Raw genomic sequence first — 7,545 nt, forward strand, 5'->3', positions numbered from 1 at the left:
AGAGACACACTGTCAAGGTGACAGGTATCCTAGTGGTTTAGAGACTGAGAGGTAGAGACACACTGTCAAGGTGACAGGTATCCTAGTGGTTTAGAGACTGAGCAGTACAGAGACACACTGTCAAGGTGACAGGTATCCTAGTGGTTTAGAGACTGAGAGGTGTAGAGACACACTGTCAAGGTGACATGTATCCTAGTGGTTTAGAGACTGAGAGGTAGAGACACACTGTCAAGGTGACAGGTATCCTAGTGATTTAGAGACTGAGAGGTGTAGAGACACACTGTCAAGGTGACAGGTATCCTAGTGGTTTAGAGACTGAGAGGTAGAGACACACTGTCAAGGTGACAGGTATCCTAGTGGTTTAGAGACTGAGCGGTACAGAGACACACTGTCAAGGTGACAGGTATCCTAGTGGTTTAGAGACTGAGAGGTAGAGAGACACACTGTCAAGGTGACAGGTATCCTAGTGGTTTAGAGACTGAGAGGTACAGAGACACACTGTCAAGGTGACAGGTATCCTAGTGGTTTAGAGACTGAGAGGTATAGAGACACACTGTCAAGGTGACAGGTATCCTAGTGGTTTAGAGACTGAGAGGTATAGAGACACACTGTCAAGGTGACAGGTATCCTAGTGGTTTAGAGACTGAGAGGTATAGAGACACACTGTCAAGGTGACAGGTATCCTAGTGGTTTAGAGACTGAGAGGTACAGAGACACACTGTCAAGGTGACAGGTATCCTAGTGGTTTAGAGACTGAGAGGTACAGAGACACACTGTCAAGGTGACAGGTATCCTAGTGGTTTAGAGACTGAGAGGTAGAGACACACTGTCAAGGTGACAGGTATCCTAGTGGTTTAGAGACTGAGAGGTAGAGAGACACACTGTCAAGGTGATAGGTATCCTAGTGGTTTAGAGACTGAGAGGTGTAGAGACACACTGTCAAGGTGACAGGTATCCTAGTGGTTTAGAGACTGAGAGGTAGAGACACACTGTCAAGGTGACAGGTATCCTAGTGGTTTAGAGACTGAGAGGTGTAGAGACACACTGTCAAGGTGACAGGTATCCTAGTGGTTTAGAGACTGAGAGGTAGAGACACACTGTCAAGGTGACAGGTATCCTAGTGGTTTAGAGACTGAGCGGTACAGAGACACACTGTCAAGGTGACAGGTATCCTAGTGGTTTAGAGACTGAGAGGTGTAGAGACACACTGTCAAGGTGACATGTATCCTAGTGGTTTAGAGACTGAGAGGTAGAGACACACTGTCAAGGTGACAGGTATCCTAGTGATTTAGAGACTGAGAGGTGTAGAGACACACTGTCAAGGTGACAGGTATCCTAGTGGTTTAGAGACTGAGAGGTAGAGACACACTGTCAAGGTGACAGGTATCCTAGTGGTTTAGAGACTGAGCGGTACAGAGACACACTGTCAAGGTGACAGGTATCCTAGTGGTTTAGAGACTGAGAGGTAGAGAGACACACTGTCAAGGTGACAGGTATCCTAGTGGTTTAGAGACTGAGAGGTACAGAGACACACTGTCAAGGTGACAGGTATCCTAGTGGTTTAGAGACTGAGAGGTATAGAGACACACTGTCAAGGTGACAGGTATCCTAGTGGTTTAGAGACTGAGAGGTATAGAGACACACTGTCAAGGTGACAGGTATCCTAGTGGTTTAGAGACTGAGAGGTACAGAGACACACTGTCAAGGTGACAGGTATCCTAGTGGTTTAGAGACTGAGAGGTATAGAGACACACTGTCAAGGTGACAGGTATCCTAGTGGTTTAGAGACTGAGAGGTATAGAGACACACTGTCAAGGTGACAGGTATCCTAGTGGTTTAGAGACTGAGAGGTATAGAGACACACTGTCAAGGTGACAGGTATCCTAGTGGTTTAGAGACTGAGAGGTACAGAGACACACTGTCAAGGTGACAGGTATCCTAGTGGTTTAGAGACTGAGAGGTACAGAGACACACTGTCAAGGTGACAGGTATCCTAGTGGTTTAGAGACTGAGAGGTAGAGACACACTGTCAAGGTGACAGGTATCCTAGTGGTTTAGAGACTGAGAGGTAGAGAGACACACTGTCAAGGTGACAGGTATCCTAGTGGTTTAGAGACTGAGAGGTACAGAGACACACTGTCAAGGTGACAGGTATCCTAGTGGTTTAGAGACTGAGAGGTAGAGACACACTGTCAAGGTGACAGGTATCCTAGTGGTTTAGAGACTGAGAGGTAGAGAGACACACTGTCAAGGTGATAGGTATCCTAGTGGTTTAGAGACTGAGAGGTGTAGAGACACACTGTCAAGGTGACAGGTATCCTAGTGGTTTAGAGACTGAGAGGTAGAGACACACTGTCAAGGTGACAGGTATCCTAGTGGTTTAGAGACTGAGAGGTGTAGAGACACACTGTCAAGGTGACAGGTATCCTAGTGGTTTAGAGACTGAGAGGTAGAGACACACTGTCAAGGTGACAGGTATCCTAGTGGTTTAGAGACTGAGCGGTACAGAGACACACTGTCAAGGTGACAGGTATCCTAGTGGTTTAGAGACTGAGAGGTGTAGAGACACACTGTCAAGGTGACATGTATCCTAGTGGTTTAGAGACTGAGAGGTAGAGACACACTGTCAAGGTGACAGGTATCCTAGTGATTTAGAGACTGAGAGGTGTAGAGACACACTGTCAAGGTGACAGGTATCCTAGTGGTTTAGAGACTGAGAGGTAGAGACACACTGTCAAGGTGACAGGTATCCTAGTGGTTTAGAGACTGAGCGGTACAGAGACACACTGTCAAGGTGACAGGTATCCTAGTGGTTTAGAGACTGAGAGGTAGAGAGACACACTGTCAAGGTGACAGGTATCCTAGTGGTTTAGAGACTGAGAGGTACAGAGACACACTGTCAAGGTGACAGGTATCCTAGTGGTTTAGAGACTGAGAGGTAGAGACACACTGTCAAGGTGACAGGTATCCTAGTGGTTTAGAGACTGAGCGGTACAGAGACACACTGTCAAGGTGACAGGTATCCTAGTGGTTTAGAGACTGAGAGGTAGAGAGACACACTGTCAAGGTGACAGGTATCCTAGTGGTTTAGAGACTGAGAGGTACAGAGACACACTGTCAAGGTGACAGGTATCCTAGTGGTTTAGAGACTGAGAGGTATAGAGACACACTGTCAAGGTGACAGGTATCCTAGTGGTTTAGAGACTGAGAGGTATAGAGACACACTGTCAAGGTGACAGGTATCCTAGTGGTTTAGAGACTGAGAGGTACAGAGACACACTGTCAAGGTGACAGGTATCCTAGTGGTTTAGAGACTGAGAGGTATAGAGACACACTGTCAAGGTGACAGGTATCCTAGTGGTTTAGAGACTGAGAGGTATAGAGACACACTGTCAAGGTGACAGGTATCCTAGTGGTTTAGAGACTGAGAGGTATAGAGACACACTGTCAAGGTGACAGGTATCCTAGTGGTTTAGAGACTGAGAGGTACAGAGACACACTGTCAAGGTGACAGGTATCCTAGTGGTTTAGAGACTGAGAGGTACAGAGACACACTGTCAAGGTGACAGGTATCCTAGTGGTTTAGAGACTGAGAGGTAGAGACACACTGTCAAGGTGACAGGTATCCTAGTGGTTTAGAGACTGAGAGGTAGAGAGACACACTGTCAAGGTGACAGGTATCCTAGTGGTTTAGAGACTGAGAGGTACAGAGACACACTGTCAAGGTGACAGGTATCCTAGTGGTTTAGAGACTGAGAGGTAGAGACACACTGTCAAGGTGACAGGTATCCTAGTGGTTTAGAGACTGAGAGGTAGAGAGACACACTGTCAAGGTGATAGGTATCCTAGTGGTTTAGAGACTGAGAGGTGTAGAGACACACTGTCAAGGTGACAGGTATCCTAGTGGTTTAGAGACTGAGAGGTAGAGACACACTGTCAAGGTGACAGGTATCCTAGTGGTTTAGAGACTGAGAGGTGTAGAGACACACTGTCAAGGTGACAGGTATCCTAGTGGTTTAGAGACTGAGAGGTAGAGACACACTGTCAAGGTGACAGGTATCCTAGTGGTTTAGAGACTGAGCGGTACAGAGACACACTGTCAAGGTGACAGGTATCCTAGTGGTTTAGAGACTGAGAGGTGTAGAGACACACTGTCAAGGTGACATGTATCCTAGTGGTTTAGAGACTGAGAGGTAGAGACACACTGTCAAGGTGACAGGTATCCTAGTGATTTAGAGACTGAGAGGTGTAGAGACACACTGTCAAGGTGACAGGTATCCTAGTGGTTTAGAGACTGAGAGGTAGAGACACACTGTCAAGGTGACAGGTATCCTAGTGGTTTAGAGACTGAGCGGTACAGAGACACACTGTCAAGGTGACAGGTATCCTAGTGGTTTAGAGACTGAGAGGTAGAGAGACACACTGTCAAGGTGACAGGTATCCTAGTGGTTTAGAGACTGAGAGGTACAGAGACACACTGTCAAGGTGACAGGTATCCTAGTGGTTTAGAGACTGAGAGGTTTAGAGACACACTGTCAAGGTGACAGGTATCCTAGTGGTTTAGAGACTGAGAGGTATAGAGACACACTGTCAAGGTGACAGGTATCCTAGTGGTTTAGAGACTGAGAGGTATAGAGACACACTGTCAAGGTGACAGGTATCCTAGTGGTTTAGAGACTGAGAGGTACAGAGACACACTGTCAAGGTGACAGGTATCCTAGTGGTTTAGAGACTGAGAGGTACAGAGACACACTGTCAAGGTGACAGGTATCCTAGTGGTTTAGAGACTGAGAGGTAGAGACACACTGTCAAGGTGACAGGTATCCTAGTGGTTTAGAGACTGAGAGGTAGAGAGACACACTGTCAAGGTGATAGGTATCCTAGTGGTTTAGAGACTGAGAGGTGTAGAGACACACTGTCAAGGTGACAGGTATCCTAGTGGTTTAGAGACTGAGAGGTACAGAGACACACTGTCAAGGTGACAGGTATCCTAGTGGTTTAGAGACTGAGAGGTAGACAGACACACTGTCAAGGTGACAGGTATCCTAGTGGTTTAGAGACTGAGAGGTATAGAGACACACTGTCAAGGTGACAGGTATCCTAGTGGTTTAGAGACTGAGAGGTACAGAGACACACTGTCAAGGTGACAGGTATCCTAGTGGTTTAGAGACTGAGAGGTATAGAGACACACTGTCAAGGTGACAGGTATCCTAGTGGTTTAGAGACTGAGAGGTAGAGAGACACACTGTCAAGGTGACAGGTATCCTAGTGGTTTAGAGACTGAGAGGTATCCTAGTGGTTTAGAGACTGAGAGGTATAGAGACACACTGTCAAGGTGACAGGTATCCTAGTGGTTTAGAGACTGAGGGGTAGAGACACACTGTCAAGGTGACAGGTATCCTAGTGGTTTAGAGACTGAGAGGTGTAGAGACACACTGTCAAGGTGACAGGTATCCTAGTGGTTTAGAGACTGAGGGGTAGAGAGACACACTGTCAAGGTGACAGGTATCCTAGTGGTTTAGAGACTGAGAGGTGTAGAGACACACTGTCAAGGTGACAGGTATCCTAGTGGTTTAGAGACTGAGAGGTACAGAGACACACTGTCAAGGTGACAGGTATCCTAGTGGTTTAGAGACTGAGAGGTAGAGAGACACACTGTCAAGGTGACAGGTATCCTAGTGGTTTAGAGACTGAGGTATAGAGACACACTGTCAAGGTGACAGGCATCCTAGTGGTTTAGAGACTGAGAGGTAGAGAGACACACTGTCAAGGTGACAGGTATCCTAGTGGTTCGGAGACTGAGAGGTATAGAGACACACTGTCAAGGTGACATGTATCCTAGTGGTTTAGAGACTGAGAGGTACAGAGACACACTGTCAAGGTGACAGGTATCCTAGTGGTTTAGAGACTGAGAGGTACAGAGACACACTGTCAAGGTGACAGGTATCCTAGTGGTTTAGAGACTGAGAGGTGTAGAGACACACTGTCAAGGTGACAGGTATCCTAGTGGTTTAGAGACTGAGAGGTACAGAGACACACTGTCAAGGTGACAGGTATCCTAGTGGTTTAGAGACTGAGAGGTATAGAGACACACTGTCAAGGTGACAGGTATCCTAGTGGTTTAGAGTCTGAGAGGTAGAGAGACACACTGTCAAGGTGACAGGTATCCTAGTGGTTTAGAGACTGAGAGGTAGAGAGACACTGTCAAGGTGACAGGTATCCTAGTGGTTTAGAGACTGAGGTATAGAGACACACTGTCAAGGTGACAGGCATCCTAGTGGTTTAGAGACTGAGAGGTAGAGAGACACACTGTCAAGGTGACAGGTATCCTAGTGGTTTAGAGACTGAGAGGTAGAGAGACACACTGTCAAGGTGACAGGTATCCTAGTGGTTTAGAGACTGAGAGGTGTAGAGACACACTGTCAAGGTGACAGGTATCCTAGTGGTTTAGAGACTGAGAGGTATAGAGACACACTGTCAAGGTGACAGGTATCCTAGTGGTTTAGAGACTGAGAGGTATAGAGACACACTGTCAAGGTGACAGGTATCCTAGTGGTTTAGAGACTGAGAGGTACAGAGACACACTGTCAAGGTGACAGGTATCCTAGTGGTTTAGAGACTGAGAGGTATAGAGACACACTGTCAAGGTGACAGGTATCCTAGTGGTTTAGAGACTGAGAGGTACAGAGACACACTGTCAAGGTGACAGGTATCCTAGTGGTTTAGAGACTAAGAGGTGTAGAGACACACTGTCAAGGTGACAGGTATCCTAGTGGTTTAGAGACTGAGAGGTATAGAGACACACTGTCAAGGTGACAGGTATCCTAGTGGTTTAGAGACTGAGAGGTATAGAGACACACTGTCAAGGTGACAGGCATCTTATTCTATTCTAGTCATTATACTATATTGTATTATATTATAAGAGTCTCCACTCAGTATAGTGTTAATGATGACTGTTTGTTGTGTACACTGATTGAATGGTTGGGACTATATCTCTGTTTTCACAGTTTAAATCCCAAGAGACCAGGAGACCTAAAGGAAGCCTTCAACACTGCATCCCTTCATTCAGTCATAGTAAACAACCTGTCTGTCTGTCTCTCTGTCTGTCTGTCTGTCTGTCTGTCTGTCTGTCTGTCTGGTTGTTGTTGCTATCAGTATTAAAAAGCCTTACAACTCTATGCACAAGGACTACTTTAACTTCACTGTGCTATGGATCCCTTTTATGGGATCACTTTCCTAAACAACCGCTAGAATTGCAAGGCGCCAAATGCATAAATATTACTAAAAATATTTATAATCATGCAATCACAAGTGAAATATACCAAAACACAGCTTAGCTTGTTGTTAATCCACCTATCGTGTCAGGTTTTGAAAATATACTTTACAGCGAAAGAAATCCAAGCTTTTGTGAGAGTAGCTTTCAACGCTACAACAGCTAGCCCCAAATTAGCATGGTCACGAAAGTCGGAAAAGCAAAAACATTAACCGCTTACCTTAGATAATCTTCATATGTTTGCACTCACGAGACTCCCAGTTACACAATAA

Source organism: Salvelinus fontinalis, unplaced genomic scaffold, assembly GCF_029448725.1.
Source record: "Salvelinus fontinalis isolate EN_2023a unplaced genomic scaffold, ASM2944872v1 scaffold_0953, whole genome shotgun sequence".
NCBI lineage: Eukaryota > Metazoa > Chordata > Actinopteri > Salmoniformes > Salmonidae > Salvelinus > Salvelinus fontinalis.